This window comes from Girardinichthys multiradiatus, chromosome 18, assembly GCF_021462225.1.
Source record: "Girardinichthys multiradiatus isolate DD_20200921_A chromosome 18, DD_fGirMul_XY1, whole genome shotgun sequence".
NCBI classification, from domain to species: Eukaryota; Metazoa; Chordata; class Actinopteri; order Cyprinodontiformes; family Goodeidae; genus Girardinichthys; species Girardinichthys multiradiatus.
This window is the reverse complement of record NC_061810.1, coordinates 46,807,671-46,829,108: the sequence shown is the minus strand read 5'-3', so window position 1 is coordinate 46,829,108 and position 21,438 is coordinate 46,807,671. Positions and strand designations below refer to the sequence as shown.

The window sequence follows — 21,438 nt, the reverse complement described above, 5'->3', positions numbered from 1 at the left end:
GCAAGAGAAAAGGAATTGAATGAGAAGGTAAGGTAGAAAAAATGAAGTGATGTCATTTAAAGAACCGCTGCTGACCTTGTTGATATCTGAGATAAGCTTCCCGTCTTGAGGCACGTAGGGTTTCTGGTTATTGGCTCTGAGTTTGCTTTGGATGGTGAACAGAAGGACCTCAAGATTTCCTTTTTCCTGAAACCTGGACAAAAAAGGGAAACCTCTGTTATCTTTTCCTTTCACAGGATCCCCCTGTTTTTAGCGATAATTATCAGCACTCATCAAAGCATATTGACCTTCTGTCAATAGAAGTATAAAGACAGACTCAGGATGATGCTCCACATCAAGCACATATTCAGGATCTTGACCAGGGACACTTATACTCTGACATTGGGTTGTTTCTGCACTTTTTGTGTTCACTTCAGCAGCTGGCAGGAACACAAGTGAAAGTATCACTTTGAATTTTATAGATTAGGTTGAGAAATAGTTTGCTGACTATAGAAACAGTGAAATAACTGCGACTCTATGCCAGACTAGGATGTTTTTATTCCTGCAGACTCTTAAAGCTCCCAAATTTGTTAAACTTATGGCTTTAAAATTTCTAATATTTTCTTCTACAGTCCTCTGCCCTCCCTAGTAGACATCACCACCTCCTACTGTCTTAGCAGGGCTAGGAAGATCCATTCAGACGCCTCAACCCCAGGGTGGTGTCTCTTCCATCTTCCTACCTTCCTGTGCAATATGGTGTTTAATGTGGTGTTATTTGATTTGATTTGTTATTGTTTTTCTTTCTTAATATCTCCTTTATTTACTATAAACCTATTTCTGTCTATCTAATTTATTTGTGCATCGATCAGAAAGTTTCTGACCAATTTCTACCTCATCTTTTATTAAATGACAGTAAAGACTATTCTATTCTATTCTATTCTATTCTATTCTATCTTCCAGAGCTACAGCTGTTAGATACTTTAACTTCCCTGCATGTTTTATTTTTATACACCCTTAGGTACTGCGAAGTATCATTTCAAGATTGTTTCAAAATTGATCAATTAATGCAGAACCAATGAATTGTGATAGTATATTTATCATGGGCTGTGGATCTGGGGTCCTTTCTGAGCCCCTAATAATACACTAGTTACTATTTCACTGGATCAAGTTTTTTCCGCTGCAATCAGAGACGTTCAAACAACAGAACAGATATATCGGTCTCCAGAGTGTTTATTTGGACCGCACTCTATTTGTTTTCATTTCTGAAATGACCTCACGTGACATTAATATGTCAATATGGCGTTTTAAAATCAGCGCACATACTTGATGGGCTTCTCTATAGTGCAGTAGGTGGTGAAAGCCTGCAGCTGCTGCTGAACTCCAGTCAGTGAGTTGGCAAATTTCTGGTTGCTGATGATGCCGATGGTCTTCTCGATCCAGTCCAGAAGGTCTGATGCTAAAGCGTCATAGCGGTTAATGATCGTTTCCGTCTCGATACAGTTGTCCAACACCTAAGCCCGAAAAATAAAATAAAAACAGAGGAGATAAATATGAACATTAGGAGCAAAGGCCTAATAAAATACAGAGAACACTTTAAAATAAATTCAATAATCCTCTCTGCACCACAAAAAAGTATTCATGAGGAAACGATCAATAACATATTTAGGAAGTAGGTACAGAAATACTGTAAAAACAGATGCTGAAAAAATATTACATATTCAATAAACACCTTTTTGACCATTATTTTCCATAACTGCAACATTTCCATTGGTGTTTGCAGACTAAAAGTCAGAGAGAAAAGCAAAACAAAACAAAAATAGTTCAGACAAGCAAAGGTAGCAATAACATAAATATAAAAAGGAGAGGTGAAAAAAAAACGTAGGAGGAAGTAAAAAAAACAAAAAAACTTTTCATAAAAACAATAAATAAAAAAATGAAGATAAATGTTGATTTTTATAGGTTGTTTCTACATCTCCAAGTTTATTTTTACTTTTTTGTTACATTCCAACTTTCACACTGTTTCTGTATATTTTTCATTATTTTTTTCTTTTTCATTTTCAGATTTAAGTACATTTGAAAACAGATATTTACATACACCCTTTTATTTTTTCTTTACTGTCTGACAATAAATCAGACTATATCTTTCCCTCTTTAGCTCAGTTAGGATAATCTAAGTTTGATCTAAATTCCATTTCCTAAATTCCAGAAAAAGTATAGAAAAAAAATGATTTGAGGATTTATTTTGATAGTTATGATTCATAATTTATAGTGAAAACAGATTGAAAAGCAGACCCTGGTCAAAATAGGATGGAATAACAACACTGAGTGCAAAAAGGAAGAAATAACACAGAACTCTATTATATAACGGCTGAACATTCAGGCTAATTAGCATCACACTATTTAAATAAATCAAGTGGTGAAAAACCAAAAACCATCCTAATTAGTACTTTGTAGCACCTCCTCTGGCTTTAATGACATCTTGCTTCAGGAGTATTTATTCAGATGTTGTATCACTGTTTAAAAAGGTGTATCTGTTACCTTGCCAACCCTCTTCCCCTCCACAATAAGAGCCTTCATCTTGGAGAAGTAGTGGTAGTAGGAGACCACATACGTAATGATGGACTTTTCATCTGGGTTCTCGGTGTTCACATCTGAATGAAAGAAACAAGACATCTGCTCAGCTGTCAGTTCAAATACACGGGATCAATGAGCGGTTTAAAGGTACACTAATATCCTGGTTCAGTAAGTACCTCGGTTTTAGAGTCTCGGTTCGGGACGTTTTGAGGAAGAGAAACGTGTATGTTTATTCTCTTTCATTTATTCAGCAGTGAAAACGGAATTTTTCACATGAAGAATAGTTTGATTTTATTATGTTTTAGAACGTCAAAGAACCCCTAGTAAAGATATAACTGAAGATTTGGTTTGGTTATTTTCAATTATTTAAGGATAATCACGTACAGCCATTACCTGGATAAATTATACAACAATAAAACCACCTGGAAATGGTCAAGGCTGTTATTTAGAAAATTATGAATAAGGCGGCATTGATATTTGAGAATAAAAAACGTTTAAATCACTTTGCGGGCGCGGCGCTGGTGTAGGGGTTAAGCGCGCGACCATATGCAGAGGCTACAGTCCTCGAAGCGGCTGTCCCGGGTTCGAGTCCCGGACCTGGCGACATTTATCTCCCCCTCTTTCCTGTCTACCTACTGTCAAAAATAAATAAATAAATAAAGGCCACTAGTGCCGAAAAAATATCTTTTTAAAAAAAAAATCACTTTGGAGTTGTTCTGATATATGGACGATCCAGAGTACGACTTGTCCCTGAATGCACCTTAAATGTTCAGCTCTCCTCGGAGGAGATCCTGCCAACATGTCTGCTGCTGTGAATGCTACTAATGGCAGCAGGATTTGGACCTAATTTCTCTCCAGTACCAGTGGTGTTTACATTTGGTTTGAAGTTGTTTCAAGTGAGTGATTAAGTTCAGTGTTGAAAAATGCTGACAAAACCTTTGATTTGGTCTTTCTTTCTTTCAGCATCTTTACTGTAGCTGAATAAGAAGCTGTAACTTTCCTTACATTGTTGACTTAAATTGTGTCTAAAATCAGGGGCTGCATCCTTCGTAGGCCGGGTCTTTTAAAGGATGCAGCCCCTGAATCTGGACACAGCTTTAGTGATAGCTGGGAGTCCACCCGGTTCGTCTTGGTGTCATGTTCTGTGCACTTAGTTCTGCACATAAACATTCTGCACATGTTGAGCTTTAAAACTCTGTATTCATTGGTACATCTGTGTGCCAAATTGACAGGGCAGTGCCGAATATTCTGAGTACATATTCATGTGGTGTTACAGCCCTGGGATTTATCTGAGTGAGGTCTAAATCGTTCCCCATAAAGCTATATATAACGTGGTTTGAATGACCTCAGTGTGATAACTGATACGCATTCTCACCCTCAGGATCCAGAAGTTTGGTGAGACCCAGGTGGTGCTCAGCAACGTTAAAGGCTTGCTGGAGGTTGTGGGTCGCATTGGAGCGTGTCAGCTTGTGGAACTCTATTAGGTCAGGTCTGCAGGGTAGAAACATGGAAACCCTCGTAAGTATGGCTGCAAAATACTGGAAATGTGTTCACATCAAAAATAAATGTACAATATCTGTCCTAAAAATACTACCCAGGCTGTGTAGACAAGTGTTACCTGTGTCTGTGTATGAGGGCGTTGAAGGCAAGACCGTCTCTCCAGCAGGTGGTGAAGTTCTGAATGTTTACCTCAGGGTACCTGGAGCAAAATGTACGTCACAGAGGAGCACAACCCATTTAAAATGAAGAAATCTTTGTTTAAAGCTTAAACCAGGCTGGGTTTCATGTGTTTTTGCATCACTGCTCACCCTGCAGTCTTCATCTGGCACCAGAGCAGCAGCGCGTCCTTAGCGGAGCGGGTTTCTCTGTTGTCCGCTGTATTTATTTTGATCACCTGGATCTGAACAAGAACACATGAGGCAGGATGTTAGTGTTTTTCTGACACGTTGTCCATCTGTTCTCAGACATAAAGTCTTAGGATTTGTTCATTTACAATCATATTTTTGGTTTAATTAACTTACTGTAAACTGAATAATGTTCTCCTATTTGCTCACAATCACATTATCTGAACACACAAGCTCAAATATAAACACAAAACCTCATCAATACAAGAAAAGCTCAGAAAATGTGAATAGCAACAGATAATGAAAACTCAAAATTCAGTGTCTCAGGAAATTAGAAGATTAATAAAAAAGGATATTTTAAATAGAAATGTCAGACTTTTAACAAGTATGTTCATTTCTATGGGGCTTCTCTTTAATGAATTACTGCATCAGTGCGGCGTGGCATGGAGGAGATCAGCCTGTGGTTCTGCAAAGGTGTAATGGAAGCCCAGGTTGCATTGATAGCGGCCTTCAGGTCATCTGCATTGTTGGTTCTGGTGTCTCTCATCCTACTCTCGACAGAACAGACTCTCTATGGGTTTCAGGTCAGGCCAGTTTGCTGGCCAATCAAGAACAATACCACCAGGGTCACTGAACCAGCTTCTGGTACCACCGGCAGTGTGGGTTAATACTAAGTCCTGCTGGAAGATAAAATCAGCAAAGCTTGTCAGTGTACCTTTGGCAGTGTGGGTCGGTACCAAGTTCAGCTGGATAATGAAATCGGCAACTCCATAAAACTTGTCAGCAGAAGGAAGCATGAAGTCCTCTAAAATGTATTGGTAGATGGCTGTATTAACTGTGGACTTCAGAAACATAGTGGACCAGAACCTGCAGATGACATGGCTCTTCAATCATCAAATCATCACTGACTGTGGAAACTTCACACTGGACTTCAAGCAACATGGATTCTGTGCCTCTCCACTCTTCGTCCAGACTCTGGGACCTTGATTTCCTTGTGAAGCTCCCCCAAATTCTTGAATGGATTTTGCTTGACAATCGTCTCAAGGCTGTGAATCCTCTGTCACGCCCCATCCCCCCAACCACACACATCCAAGCATATATGGACTGACCGCTGCTCTACCTCTCAGCAACATGGTGTCCCTTCGTCTTCTTAAAAGATTTAGGTGAGTTCATGTAAATGTGATGCTCTATATGACATTTTTACTCTGTGTGAATTGTTTTTAAAGAGCACTGCGGTTATATGCCGTTTCATCATCCGACCCTGGAAAAAAGAAGTACATGTTCATTTCTCAAGCAACTATGATTTGTTAAAAATGTATTAAAATAAATACATGGCTATAAAGGCTTGATTTGTTGTACATAAAAAGATATGTGAAAATCGGAATTTAAAGCAAAAGCATTAAAAGTGTTATTTATTATTTCGCAGTTGGTAGCACTGTTGCCTTGCAGCAAGAAGGTCCTGGGTTCGAATCCCAGCCTGGGGTCTTTCTGCATGGAGTTTGCATGTTCTCCCCGTGCATGCGTGGGTTCTCACCGGGTACTCCGGCTTCCTCCCGCAGTCCAAAGACATGACTGTTAGGTTAATTGGTCACTCTAAATTGCCCTTAGGTGTATGAATGAGTGTGTGCATGGTTGTTTGTGTGTTGCCCTGCGATGGACTAGCGACCTGTCCAGGGTGTACCCCGCCTCTCGCCCATAGACTGCTGGAGATAGGCACCAGCTCCCCCACGACCCACTATGGAATAAATAACTGACTGATTTATTATTTTGGACTAATACATCCAGAGGGAATAGACACTAAGCTATTCAAAGCAGTGCACCATGTGCCTCCTGAGAAGAACATGATAAAGCCTAATATGCCAGTGACAGTGAGAACCATTCAACAAATCATTTCACAGTGACATGATACAAGGTAATTGGGGACATGACATCCTAAAACCAGCTGCTGCCTCCGAACAAGAGACACACAAATCCACACTCACATTAAAGGACACATAAACCAACAACATGAATGGGTCGCATGAAGTAGTATACACATAAAAACAAGCTTTATGATTTAGTTTAAACAATCAGTCTTGTTTAATATTTTGAAAATCTGTCATTTTTAGAAGCAGCTAGGAGCACATGTGCGGTAAAAACAAGGCATTAATAGTAAAGACATTTGGAAAAAAAAAAAAAAAAATACCACAATTTAAACAGACGTTTAGCATTTTACTCACTTTTTAAAAAGACGGGAGTTTTTTATGCAAGTAAAGCAGATGTATGCATCGCAAATAAATAAAAATGACAATTAGCCAACCATTTGCAACTTTATTTGAATCTATTGCAAATAATTACAGGCGGTTATTATTTGCAGTTCTGTAGATATGTTAGGTTTACCTCTTCCTTTTCTATCAATCCTCTCCCTCTCTATCTCACCCTGTTTCTGTCTCTGTGCAGTCACTGCAGTGCTTTGGCCCTATCTGCTGACCTGGCAAAGCAAACTCGGTTTCACCTCAGAGGCAGGAGGGAAAGGAGAAAAGAGATGGAGATGAGGAGACAAAGTGTACCAAGAAAAGCCAGATGGACAGCTGAAATCTAGTCTTCCTATCGTTGTTTAGGTGTATTTGTATAGAAATATTTTGTTCTTTTTAACCCAGGGATATTGAACTATAATGGCATTATGAAACCTTAAATGCAAGAACATAAAAACCTAAGAACATTCATTTTAATTTTTTTATTGCATCATAGTTGGTTCTGTTCAAGGCTTTGCTAACATTACAGCTAATATTGGAACCAGAAAAGGTTTCAGTAGGTTAAGAGAATCATGAACCCATACTGGTAAATAAACACAAGCACACATAGAAATTAGTGCGCAAGTTTAAAGTTTCCTGCATGAAACGATTCAAGAGGCTGAGAAATCACAGCAGAACTAGTCAAAGAAAAGATACTAGCATGACTCGCATGTAGCTAACAGTAGTGTAGCAGAATCTTGAGAAGCAACAGATCTTTAGCTTTACTCCTCACTTAGGCCAACAGCATATAATTTTCATAATGACAAACAAAACTGCTTAGAAGAACATATTTAATGTCAAACATCTGTTCATTTAAGCTAATTAAGTTAATTTAAAATTTAAGCTAGCTAATATTGTTGCTAATTGTAATTCCATGTGACTAATAAATTTTTAATCCCCATACAATACTAAAGTGAACAAAAAATGCAATATTTCTATCAGTGGGTTCTTTCCGGGTACTCCGGCTTCCTCTAATAGTCCATGACTATTAGGCCAATTGGTCTCTCTAAATTGCCCTAAGGTATGAGTGTTTGCAATGTTGTCTGTCCTGTGTGTTTCTGTGATAGACTGGCAACCTGTCCAAGGTTTACCCTGCCTCTCACCTACTGATAGTTGGAGATAAGCACCAGATCTCCCACCCTACCCCCCTTGACCCTGCAAAAATAAGTAGGTTTAGATGATGGGTGGACGGATTAATTTTCCAAAAATGTTTCAGTAAGGGTCATTTTGAACCTTACTGATGGATCACGTACAGCCCATACAGACCATTCATCTCTCTTTCTCGGTCCTCTGGGTTACAGAGGTAACACACATTACACAATAATTCTCTTAGCAGCTCTGTTAGATGTGCTTCGTGGCAAGTAGCTTGGCTGAGTATGGCAATACTGTGTCCCTAGAGACGGTCCATGCCCTGTGAAATCTACGGAAGGGGCTGAACATTGCTATGTATGCATTGAGGACTAAAGCAACACTGTAGCATGGAAACAAATTTAAGAGAAGCTGTAGGCTTGTTGTACTTACATGAGCTGAACCGATCCTGTAATGCTGCTGCTAGGGGCCCAGAAAATGTGCAAGCTATGAGGATGTGCAAGAGTGTAGATGTGTCTGAGAACCAGACTGTGTAAGAATGCCTGTTTGTTTGTGTGTGTGGTGATATATTGTTGTCAAAGAGCGAACCAGAAGGCGACTGCTGCAGTACCTCTGGGCTCCTGAGTGACATTCAGAATATCAGACAGACAAGGCTGCCGCTGTCGCAGAAAGGTGACGCAGCAACTGTGATAGTTTTCTCAAAACTGGACACTGAGCCAATTGTAAATAATGTTGTTGCTGATTATATACCAACATCTCACCGCAGCCAGACTCAGATATCTGATCATTTATCCTGAATGCAAATGTGCTGAGCATCTAAGAAAACCACAAAGACTTTTTACATGACCTCACTGCACCTGGCTCATCCAAATCTCACCAACAATGACACAATCAATCATGTACTTGCAACAATATCTTTGTAATCATATCTAAATTATTGTTATTGTTTACATTCACCTGTAGGAACGGAGTTAGCTGAAACTAACCGAATGACATTATTTTTCCAACACTGAGAATCTGGAGCCTTTAGGCTCTTTTGGCAATGCCACCTCTTTCCATCTAAGTGTCTTGCTGTGAGTGAGCAGTTTAATTGTCTCAGGGCCAACACACGCATTTTATCGATGTTCCAGAAATCCATACCCGCATATAGCCAGTCAGCTATCCAGTAATTCCTTCTGCTAACTCAAAATCATATCATGGAGGGAAACCTAGAAATTGCTCTGCCCAGTAACACTCCGCTTCCTCAGGGCAGATACAAAGGTTCTCCCAGGCCAATAATTTAGGTCTCCCAGGATCCCCTCCTAGTGGGTGGTTCCCTAAAAATCTCCTTAGGAAGGTGACCAAGAGACATCCTAATCAGCTGTTTAAGCCACCTCAGCTGACTCCCAGAAGCTCCACTTTAAGCTCTTTTCCTTATGTCTAGGACGGAGCTTGGCCACCATACTGTGGAGGCTCAGTTGTATTTGTGGTCTGGCTCTTTTGGGCATGATCCATATCTTAGGACTACCAGTGCTGATATAAGAGAATAGATGGACCAGTAACACAAGAGCTTTTGCTTTCGTTTGATCTTCTTATTAGTAGATGATGCACTCGGCTGTGAACCAGCTGACACTGTAGGTCAAAAAGATGCCAACAGAGTCTATTCCAAAAAAGCAACATTGAGAGCCTGAGGCTAGCAAATGTCTACATGTTGAGATCCTGTCCATTAACCCCAGAACCAAATTAAATTACAACTACTGGCCATGGCAGAGTCCAACAACCAGAAAGGAGCTCAATCTCCTTCCCAAAACTCTGGAGTAAGATTCACCAAGAAGAAAAAAAGAGTGGTTTCATTTTACTTTATTTTTGAAACACCACCTCAATGTGCCATTCTGGATGCTTTGCCCCAGTTCTACATGGATCCCTGAACAGGAATATCAACCATGACTTTCCTGAATTAAGTTAAAAAAAGGATAAACTTTGAGAGTATTAAAATTTACCTGAAAACGAAGTATGATAGTCCAGATGAGGCCCAGCGTGAGGCGGTGGTTTCCATCCACAATGTCATGAGACCCAACGTTTTCCAGATGAACTCTCTGCTCTTTCAGGAACTGCAATGCTTTGTCAACATTTTCCAGGCAGTGGATCCGCATTCGACCCCTCGTAGGTCTCGGCTTAGAAAGAACAGAAGGATTTATCACCATTTACTTTAATGTAACTTGGACTTTGATTACAGCAATCAGCGTCATGACTAAATCCTATAGCGAGGCTGATGTTAAGACATTTCATCCAAATATTTGCAGCCAACAGATATGTGTGTTAAAATAAAGTATACATTTTAATCTGACCAGAAAAGGTTTAGCATGAATATATAATTATGAAGCCCCTCTGAGAGAGACTGTCTTCTTACCAGGAGCTCCCCACTGAGAACTTCCAGCAGTCTGGTGAGCATGTAGCCATCCCTCAGGTCGTTGTAGAGGTCAGATATGCGACAGGACACTCTGGCCAGGTGGGAGTTGACCCACTTTGTGAAGGTTTTCTTCTGCACTGCATCTCGTTCATCTAATGAATGAGAGAGGAACTTGTCATTGGGACAGGGCTTGGAAGGAAGAATTTGATTTTTAATAGAAATCACTATTCTCACACAAGTCTTGTTTTCAATAATTGAATATTAAGCTTAACATTAATAAACTACAATACAATAATAATTAGAACAAAAATACATAAATAACAAGTTAAATACACCTCAGAAAAAATCTATTAACTTTTAACAATGTCTTCATTTCTTTCAGGAAAACTAAACTAGCACACAGACTCAGTGGAAATAAAACACGTTATCATCCAACAGCTTGAAGAGCCACCATAAGCAGCTGTTATGTCCAGTGATCCTGCTCTGCATGACAGTATCAGTCTATTAGATAGTTTGGAGTTGTTTCTGCATTTCAATAAGCTTTAGTTTCGGACTTTGACTAGGCCATTACAACATCATGATTCTTTTACCTTTTAGCCGTACTGCTATAGATTTACTGGTGTGTTGGGGATCAATGTCCGTTGATGACCCAGTATAGGTCAAGAACTTCATGGCTGACTCCATAACTGCAAGGTATCCAGGTGCTGTGGCTGTAAAACAGGCCCATGCCATCATCCCTCCACCGCTGTGCTTAACAGTTGATATGTGTAATAATTAGGGGTTGTTTGGTTTTTGGTTTCTGGTTTTTTCATATGTTTTTCACTGCTCAAGTTTTGAATCATGCTTTTGTTTATTATTTTTCTGGTCATGTTTTAGTCTTCATGTTTTGTCAAGTTTTGTTTGTATATTAGAGTCTCTGTTTTTGCTGCAGCCACATTTTGTTCTGTCTGTCAATTAAGTTTATTCGGTTCACCTGCACCATGTTAATCAGTTTTGTTTTCCACCTGTACCATGCTCCATTTATACACACCTGTTCAGTTAGTCAGCGCGGAAACATCTCTTATTCTCATGTCTTGTCTTCATGCTCAAGTCTTGTTTTTGATCATGCCATGCCTGTCTTGCCTGCCCGTTTGTTTTGTCCCTGCCTCCTGTAGTGAGTGAGTTTTCGTTATTAAGTCTTTTGCACTTACCGTCATGCTGCCTTCTGGTCTGCATTCTGGGGTCCTATATCTCACAAACCGTAACAATATGAGGTGTAAGTGCCAATATGCTTATTGGTTTACCCCAAACACGGCCCGGTGCAATACGGCCTAAAATCTCTACTTTGGTCTCACTAACTGCTTCTCTAAGGCTGTGCCTGATGTCTTTCCTTTTTGACATTTTCTTAACATACACCTGAACTCTGCAGAGTAGCAAACTGTTTAAACTTACGGCTCAGATTTTATTATACGAATGATACCTTTTTCTAATTAAGTGAATGATAATAAGACTGGGCTATGATCAGATAATTTATAGATCATTACATTTGAATGTTTTTGATGTGTCAGCACTGGACGCATGTACACTGATGAGTGTGTTTGACCACTGACCTGCCAGAGCCTTGATGCGGGAACACTCGAACAGTTTGGAGCTTGTGCACTCGGTCTCCCAGAACCCAGAGCTGATTGGTCGGTTGTTGTTGTTGAGCTGGCGCTGGGCTTCTGCATTGTCCAGGTCTGGAGAGGCATTAGCCATCGCGCATGAAACCCTGCAACACATGAAACGTTGTTAGAAAATTGTACTCGTACTCGTAGTCTTCTGCTTATCTGGGGCCGGGTCGCGGGGGCAGCAGACTCAGCAGAGACGCCCAGACGTCCCTCTCCCCAGACACCTCCTCCAGCTCCTCCGGGTGGAGCCCAAGGCGTTCCCAGGCCAGCCGAGAGACATAGTCCCTCCAGCGTGTCCTGGGCCGTCCCCTGGGCCTCCTCCCGGTGGGACGTGCCTGGAACACCTCCCGAGGAAGGCGTCCAGGAGGCATCCGGTATACAGGTCCTTCTCAAAAAATTAGCATATTGTGATAAAGTTCATTATTTTCCATAATGTCATGATGAAATTTTAACATTCATATATTTTAGATTCATTGCACACTAACTGAAATATTTCAGGTCTTTTATTGTCTTAATACGGATGATTTTGGCATACAGCTCTTGAAAACCCAAAATTCCTATCTCACAAAATTAGCATATTATTAAAAGGGTCTCTAAACGAGCTATGAACCTAATCATCTGAATCAACGAGTTAACTCTAAACACCTGCAAAAGATTCCTGAGGCCTTTAAAACTCCCAGCCTGGTTCATCACTCAAAACCCCAATCATGGGTAAGACTGCCGACCTGACTGCTGTCCAGAAGGCCTCTATTGACACCCTCAAGCAAGAGGGTAAGACACAGAAATAAATTTCTGAACGAATAGGCTGTTCCCAGAGTGCTGTATCAAGGCACCTCAGTAGGAAGTCTGTGGGAAGGAAAAAGTGTGGCAGAAAATGCTGCACAACGAGAAGAGGTGACCGGACCCTGAGGAAGATTGTGGAGAAGGGCCGATTCCAGACCTTGGGGGACCTGCAGAAGCAGTGGACTGAGTCTGGAGTTGAAACATCCAGAGCCACCGTGCACAGGCGTGTGCAGGAAATGGCCTACAGGTGCCGCATTCCCCAGTCCTGGGCTACAGAGAAGTAGCACTGGACTGTTGCTCAGTGGTCCAAAGTACTTCTTTCGGATGAAAGCAAATTCTGCATGTCATTCGGAAATCAAGGTGCCAGAGTCTGGAGGAAGACTGGGGAGAAGGAAATGCCAAAATGCCAGAAGTCCAGTGTCAAGTACCCACAGTCAGTGATGGTCTGGGGTGCCGTGTCAGCTGCTGGTGTTGGTCCACTGTGTTTTATCAAGGGCAGGGTCAATGCAGCTAGCTATCAGGAGATTTTGGAGCACTTCATGCTTCCATCTGCTGAAGAGCTTTATGGAGATGAAGATTTCATTTTTCAGCACGACCTGGCACCTGCTCACAGTGCCAAAACCACTGGTAAATGGTTTACTGACCATGGTATCACTGTGCTCAATTGGCCTGCCAACTCTCCTGACCTGAACCCCATAGAGAATCTGTGGGATATTGTGAAGAGAACGTTGAGAGACTCAAGACCCAACACTCTGGATGAGCTAAAGGCCGCTATCGAAGCATCCTGGGCCTCCATAAGACCTCAGCAGTGCCACAGGCTGATTGCCTCCATGCCACGCCGCATTGAAGCAGTCATTTCTGCCAAAGGATTCCCGACCAAGTATTGAGTGCATAACAGTACATGATTATTTGAAGGTTGACGTTGTTTGTATTAAAAACACTTTTCTTTTATTGGTCGGATGAAATATGCTAATTTTGTGAGATAGGAATTTTGGGTTTTCATGAGCTGTATGCCAAAATCATCCGTATTAAGACAATAAAAGACCTGAAATATTTCAGTTAGTGTGCAATGAATCTAAAATATATGACTGTTAAATTTTCATCATTACATTATAAAAAATAATGAACTTTATCACAATATGCTAATTTTTTTAGAAGGACCTGTAGATGCCCGAGCCACCTCAACTGGCTCCTCTCAATGTGGAGGAGCAGCGGCTCTACTCCGAGCCCCTCCCGGATGGCCGAGCTCCTCACCCTATCTCTAAGGGAGTGCCCGGCCACCCTACGGAGGAAGCTCATTTCAGTCGCTTGTATCCGGGATCTCGTTCTTTCGGTCATGACCCAAAGCTCATGGCCATAGGTGAGGGTAGGAACGTAGACCAACCGGTAAATGGAGAGCTTTGCTTTTTGGCTCAGCTCTCTCTTCACCACAACGGACCGGCACAGTGCCCCCATTACTGTGGCAGCCGCACCGATCCGTCTGTCGATCTCCCGCTCCATTCTTCCCTCACTCGTGAACAAGACCCCGAGATACTTAAACTCCTCTACTTGAGGCAGGAACTCCCCTCCAACCTGAAGAGGACAAGCCACCCTTTTCCGGTCGAGAACCATGGCCTCGGACTTGGAGGAGCCGATCTTCATCCCAGCCGCTTCACACTCGGCTGCGAACTGCCACAGCGCATGCTGTTGGTCTTGGCTAGAGGGGGCCAGCAGGACCACGTCATCTGCAAAAAGAAGAGACGAAATCCTCTGGTCCCCAAACCAGACACCCTCCGGCCCTTGGCTGCGCCTAGAAATCCTGTCCATAAAAGTTATGAACAGGACCGGTGACAAAGGGCAGCCCTGCCGGAGTCCAACATGCACCGGGAAAAGGTCCGACTTAGTGCCGGCAATGCGGACCAAACTCCTGCTCCGCTCGTACAGGGACCGGATGGCCCCTAATAAAGGACCCCCATTCCATACTCCTGGAGCACATGCCCCCACAGGGCATCATGAGGGACACAGTCGAATGCCTTCTCCAGGTCCACAAAACACATGTGAACCGGTTGGGCAAACTCCCATGAATCCTCGAGCACCCTGTAGAGGGTATAGAGCTGGTGTAGTGTTCCACGACCGGGACCAAAACCACACTGCTCCTCCTGAAGCCGAGGTTCGACTATCGGCCAGACTCTCCTCTCCAATACCCTGGCGTAGGCCTTACCAAGGAGGCTGAGGAGTGTGATCCCTCTGTAGTTGGAAGACACCCTCCGGTCCCCCTTCTTATGAAGGGGGACCACCACCCCAGTCTGCCAATCCAGAGGCACTGTCCCCAACCGCCACGCAATGTTGAAGAGGCGTGTCAACCATGACAGCCCAACAACATCCAGAGATTTGAGGTATTCAGGGCGGATCTCATCCACCCCTGAAACCTTGCCACCATGGAGCTTTTTAACCACCTCGGTGACTTCAGCCTGGGTGATGAAAGAGTCCAACCCTGAGTCACCAGCCTCTGTTTCCACCAGGGAATGCGTGATGGCAGGATTGAGGAGATCCTCGAAGTACTCCTTCCACCGCCCGATAATGTCCTCAGTCGAGGTCAGCAGCCTCCCACCCCCACTATAAACAGTGTTGGCGAAGCACTGCTTCCCCCTCCTGAGGCGCCAGACGGTTTGCCAGAATCGCTTTGAGGCCAACCGGTAGTCCTTCTCCATGGCCTCACCGAACCCCTCCCAGGCCCGGGTTTTTGCCTCTGCCACAGCCCGGGCTGCAGCACGCTTGGCCTCACGGTACCCGTCAGCCGCCTCAGGAGTCCCACAAGCCAACCACAGCCGATAGGACTCCTTCAGCTTGACAGCATCCCTTACTGCTGGTGTCCACCACCGCGACAGGCACCGCAGACCTTACGGCCGCAGCTACGGGCACCAGCATCGACAATAGATGTGGAGAACATGGTCCACTCTGACTCTATGTCTCCAACATCCCCCGGGATCTGGTCAAAGCTCTCCCGGAGGTGGGAGTTGAATACAACCCTGGCCGAGGGCTCCGCCAGACGTTCCCAGCAGACCCTCACTATGCGCTTGGGCCTGCCAAGTCTGTCCGGCTTTCTCCTCCTCCAGCGGATCCAACTCACCACCAGGTGGTGATCAGTGGACAGCTCAGCCCCTCTCTTCACCCGAGTGTCCAAAACATGCAGCCGAAGGTCTGATGATAGGACAACAAATTCAATCATTGGCCTCCTGCCTAGGGTGTCCTGGTGCCAAGTGCACTGATGGACACCCTTATGTTTGAACATGGTCTTCATTATGGACAATCCATGACTAGAACAGAAGTCCAATAACAAAACACCACTCGGATTCACATCGGGGAGGCCATTCCTCCCGATCACGCCTCTCCAGGTGTCACAGTCCTTTCCCACGTGGGCGTTGAAGTCCCCCAGCAGAATAATGGAGTCCCCGCGGGAGGGGCACTATCCAGCACCCCCGACAGGGACACCAAGAAGGTCGGGTACTCCGCACTACCACTCGGCCCGTAGGCTGAGACGACAGTCAGAGACCTCTCCCCAACCCGAAGGCGCAGGGATATGACCCTCTCATCCACTGGGGTAAACCCCAACACGAGACGGCTGAGCTGGAGGCAACAAGCAAACTCACACCAGCCCGCCGCCTCTCCCCGTGGGCCATTCCAGAGTAGAAGAGAGTCCAACCCCTCTCAAGGAGATGGGTTCCAGAGCCCATGCTGTGCGTGGAGGTGAGCCTGACTATTTCTAGTCAATATCTCTCGTCCTCCCGCACAAGCTCAGGCTCCTTCCCCCCCAGCGAGGTGACATTCCACGTCCCTAGAGCCAGCCTAAGCATCAGGGGATCGGGCCGCTGAGGTCTCCACCTTCGTCCGCCACCCAATCCTCTTTACACCGGTGCCTCACGGTTCCCCCTGCAGGTGGTGGACCCACTGGGGGAGAAAATTGTTCAGCTTGCAATTAAAGCATGAAAGCATTTTGGCCAAATATCAAATAGTTTTAAGTACATTTACATTAAAATGATCTTTACTCAAAGTTGCTTGAGACATTCCAAAAACCCATGATATTCAAGAACAATGAAGAAGAATCTTAATGTATTAAACACAAAACACCCATTTTGCTCCAACCAGCTTCACTAACAGAAGATAAATAAACTGAAAAAGTCACTGATAATTCCCAGTTTAATGATTAGTCTTAAAAATGAACAAATAATATGACTCACTGTCACAAACCCTAATATAAAAGGTACTTGTCCTCCATTAAGATTGCAGCACTTCTACATGCAAGCAAAGACATTTCACAATAGCTTTTCTAAAAATAAAATCTCTCTGATGTTCATTAAAAAACATGGAGGGGCATGATGAGTCCTCTCTTCTATTTGTTCCTTTGACAGCTAAAAACAGAGGGATGAAAATAACTTCACCAAAAAGATAATCGTCAGCTTGAGCTGCATCATCATGTAAAGCTTAACTCTAAATTTTAAAGCAAGGATTATGGAAAAATAAAGCCTTACAGCCTTTACAAGCCTAATCACTGAAGCTTCAGTTAAAATTTTGAAAATAGAGAACCTAGTTTTAAAACGTAAACTAACCACTGACTGTTTTTTTGTGGATTTGTTCAACTCTTCACCAAACTCAGTGCATAATATGACTGGATAAGCCCAACTATATGCCACATGGAGGGGAGAGGGGGGCTGGGGGTGGTTAGGATTGTTGGAGTCCAGGAGTCCCTCACCAAGTCGGGAAACCACTCCCGCACGTATGGACTCCAGAGCAGAACACAGCACAGAGCGCAAGCGAACAAGGCCCATGAATTTATGTTATGTTATGTTATGAATTTATGTTATGTTATGTTTATAATATGTCCAGGGCTTGACATTAACTTTTTTTGCTCACCAGCCACTGTGGCTAGTGGTTTTCCAAAGTTTCATCCACTCAGCATTTTCACCAGCCACAATGTTGTTGTTGAGAATTTATGATTAATATGATTAAAGCTGACTATAGCGTGCTAAAGTTTACTTGAACTAGATTTACAACATTTTTAAATGTAAATGACCCTTTTACAAAATCCTATTAAGACTACATAAAATATTTATATGCTTCAGGTCATTATCAAGCATTCAGCTCCGATAAGGTTCTGTGCAGGGGCGTTTTTAGGGCCTAAAAACATTGGGGGCTTTAGCCCAAATCCAAAATATTTATATTTCCATAAAACAGTTTACAAGTAATTTAAAGTTAAAATAACAAAAGACATATTGTACCAGTTCTCTGTCTCGGCTGGTTTTAGACTGAATGTAAATTATTGTGAATCAAACAAAAAAGGTTTGCAATAATTTTACTTTTTATTTTTGTTAGAAGCTGAATGAAGGACAAGGAGAAACAGAGTTTAGGCCTGATGAAAAATCATTTGGCTGAAGCAAATAATGACACATTTTGAGCTATTTAGAAAAGAACTTAATCTGAATTTTTGATGACAAAAGTTTTTCTTATACTCAGAGATGTTTACTTTGGGTCAGATAAATGTGCTTCTTTTGTCATCTACATAAATTACCTTTTTAAACGTTACATTCTCATCAAAGTGTTGCCCTCCTGAGGCTCCATTGTTTTAATTTCTTACATTTCAAAAAAGGAAACTGGTATAAAGTAGATTTTTATAAAATCTTAGTTAGATGGTAAAATCCTAAAACACATTTATTTATTTTAATTATGACGAGAGCTTTCAAAACATTTTACTAAAATTGTTCCTTCTTTTATGAACCTGTTATCTTTTATCTCCATCTTTTCAGCCCTTCATTCCACTTCTGAAGAAATTTGGCTGCCAAAAATAATAAATGAAACATTTTACAACACAGTCTTTTGTTCTGACTGAGCATGTGAGACATTAATGCAGTTCTTCCTATTAAACACTTACTGAGAGGAAAGGGTGTTAAGTTGTGCTGTTTAAAATAGAGCATAGAGCCTCATCCTGGACCTTATCAGTACTAATATTACAGTTATCAATAACTGTATACAGTTAACCTTCAGTAAAACTATGTCCTTGTTTAATTAGTTTAGTTTATATAATATTACATATGTAATTCAGAAAAATAAAATAGTTAATTAATCAATGGTCCAATCAATGGTGATTAATTGCTATGATTTATTTCTTAATTATCCTGCATCTTTAAACCCAGAGCTGCATGTTTAGAATCAGCACAGAAAATATGAAAGAGGTTTACTTTTGAACTTTCTACTACATCTTACTGGAACCAGGAGATATTTTCCTGGTTTATTGAGCAACACTTTTTTCTGTCTACATGTAGAACTAGACTATAAGACTGGCTGCAGCAATGAGATGTAATGTGATGATCTGAAGGACCTTTTAATGTGTTCAGCATTTAGGATTAAATGCTTTTATTTTGACTGAAGTAAAGGACCAGATATTTTCACATTATGATGCAAATCCAACATGTGTAGATTTACCGCTATCTTCAGCCTGGGTTCAGCCTCTGCTTCCACCTGTTTCTGAACACACACCCACCAGGCTCCAACTCTCCGGTTGGCTCCACGGTTGCTCTGAAATGATCTCTGTTGAGGCGCTCAGTGTAACTTTTCAGATAATGAAGGAGGCAGGTCGACCTGGAGTGAACTGCTGTTCTGGACTTCTCCAGAATGGAGTCCATCTCTGGCTGTGCGGGTCGTTGCGCAAATAAGTATTTTTTGTTTCTCCTTTTAACTCATTGTAGGTTAGGTGGAGTGGGCTGTGATTATATGGAACACAGTTGAAAATAAACCTGTTTGTTTTTAAATGAAAATGTGAAGTCCAATACCATTTTGTGGTTGCATCTTTTTAATACTTCTAAATTTCTTCTATCAAGAAGCTGTTCAGAAAACCTCTGGGTCTAACGACGCGCCTGGTTCTGTGTAAAGCTCCATATATATGAAAATGTGTAGTGTACAAAGTAGAAACATGATGTTTCTACTTTGTAAACTGCGGTAATGTTTCAAAAATTACCACCACATTTCCACTCCCACCGCGACACAACTGTGTTCTCCATAAGGGACCGAACCAGAGAGCAAACACTGTACGCAGGCGGGGCTCATGGGAGTTGTAGTGTCGTAGAGTCGCCTTTCAACTTGCTTATTATTTCAGATTCCATTTGAGAAAACTACAATTAAAAACTGTATATATAATTGAACCCGCCAAAGCGGCTAGTCGGAGTGGCTGTGTTACCCGCCACTGCTAAACTTCACCCGCATTTGGCGGGTGTTAATGTGAAGCCCTGATAAATGTCCCAATAAGTATGGAGGTTGCCATTAAATCTCAATGTAAATTTGTGAAGATAAAATAAAATGGAAGTTATTAAAGTTTCAAAAGTCCCTTCTAATTATTTCTCTTTTTTTTATTCTTTGAGAAGAGCTGATGTGCTCGAAGGACCCTAAAATATGCCATCTGGTGTTCTTCTCCAAGCTACTTCCATAGGGGGAGAACACGTGTTTTATGCATGGGGGGCCCCACTGGGAATCAGATGCTGTATTTTGACCAAGCTTTGTCAGATGTAGGCCAAAGGGAGGAGATCATTTGAAATGCAAAAACTGAACACAAATCACCTTCTGACATGGTGCAATTAAAGCTTTCTTATCCCACAAGACGTTTTCTGGTCATCCTTCTTGCACCAAATGCAGCAAGCACATTAATGTTCACCCCCATCATTGAAAAGGCTCAAAAAGATGGCTTTCCTTTCTTCATTTCCAGAGTAAAAAGAAAATATAAAATTCCCTATGTTCACCGTTGTTGCATCCCTTAAAACCCAGAAGAACCCCACAGCCCAGTGAGTAAATGTCAGCGTGGTGGGTAAGACACAGAGAGGAGGGGCAGTTGTGCACTTAGCCTTCCTCCCCGGGGAGAGTCCCAGCAAGCATTACGGAGCTTTCTATCTGATGATCAAGCAGACGAGGGACTGCAGCAAACTCCAGTGAAAGAAAACACGATGAGATATTAGTTGCCTACTGTGTTGTGATGAAATCTATGGTTAGGAGTATAACAGAAATGCTATTTCTTTAGTTTCAGTTGAAGATTTAAAACATTTTAAAATACTTTTTACATAAAATCCTATAAACTGCTGATTATGTCCAAGTATAAACAGATTCTCGATTCCAAGATTAGAATATAATAAATTTTCAAGATGCTTTCTTTACCTCTAATTTTTTGAATATGTTTCTTGTTTGTAGTATTTTGATTTGCTTTGATTTCTTAAAAACACACCCTTTTACTTTTTTCATTTATATTTTAGGGCTTATTTCCGAATGCTATTTACTTTACCCAGCTAAATGTGTTTTAATTACCTCTGAATTTTTATTGTTCTTTGTAATTTTTTTCATTTACTTTGTCTAAATACAGTATCCACCATTTAACTAAAATGTCCTTTATTTTACTGGATTTTAATTCTATATTTCTAACTTCTGCTATTATTTAACATTTTATCTGAGAACTTGTGGATGTAAACAATACAATAATATCAGACAACAAAAAAGATACATGAATAAAGTTAAAATACAGTTCATTCTAAATTATATATTTAGATAAAACAAAATTTAACAAACAAACATCTGTTTTCATACTAATGAGAAGAAATTAGGCTTTGACAGTTTGACAAAAATCTATAAATAATTCTTATTTTGAATTCAATTTTCAGCTAAATTTAAATTTATAGTAAATGTGTATTAAATAACTATATATTTTTAATAGTATACATTTTAAAGCTTTCATTTTGGTAGCTTAATACAGTTCATTAAGAAAGTATTCACAGCATGTCATCTTATTCAGATTTTATTGTGTACAACTTTATTCCATCAACGGTTTAAATTCCTTTTCACCTTAAATTTCT

The 21,438-nt window shown here is 41.5% G+C and overlaps 1 protein-coding gene across 1 annotated transcript in view; it reads right to left on the bottom strand.

Moving 5' to 3' along the window:
- The window catches only part of LOC124884416 (spectrin beta chain, non-erythrocytic 4-like), a 77,265-nt gene extending 77,079 nt beyond the window's left edge, over positions 1-186 (bottom strand). The window contains exon 1 of the mRNA XM_047392338.1: positions 76-186. The gene's annotated coding sequence lies outside the window, so the exon portion shown is untranslated. The remainder of the gene's footprint in view (positions 1-75) is intronic.
- Positions 187-21,438: the final 21,252 nt, after the last annotated feature.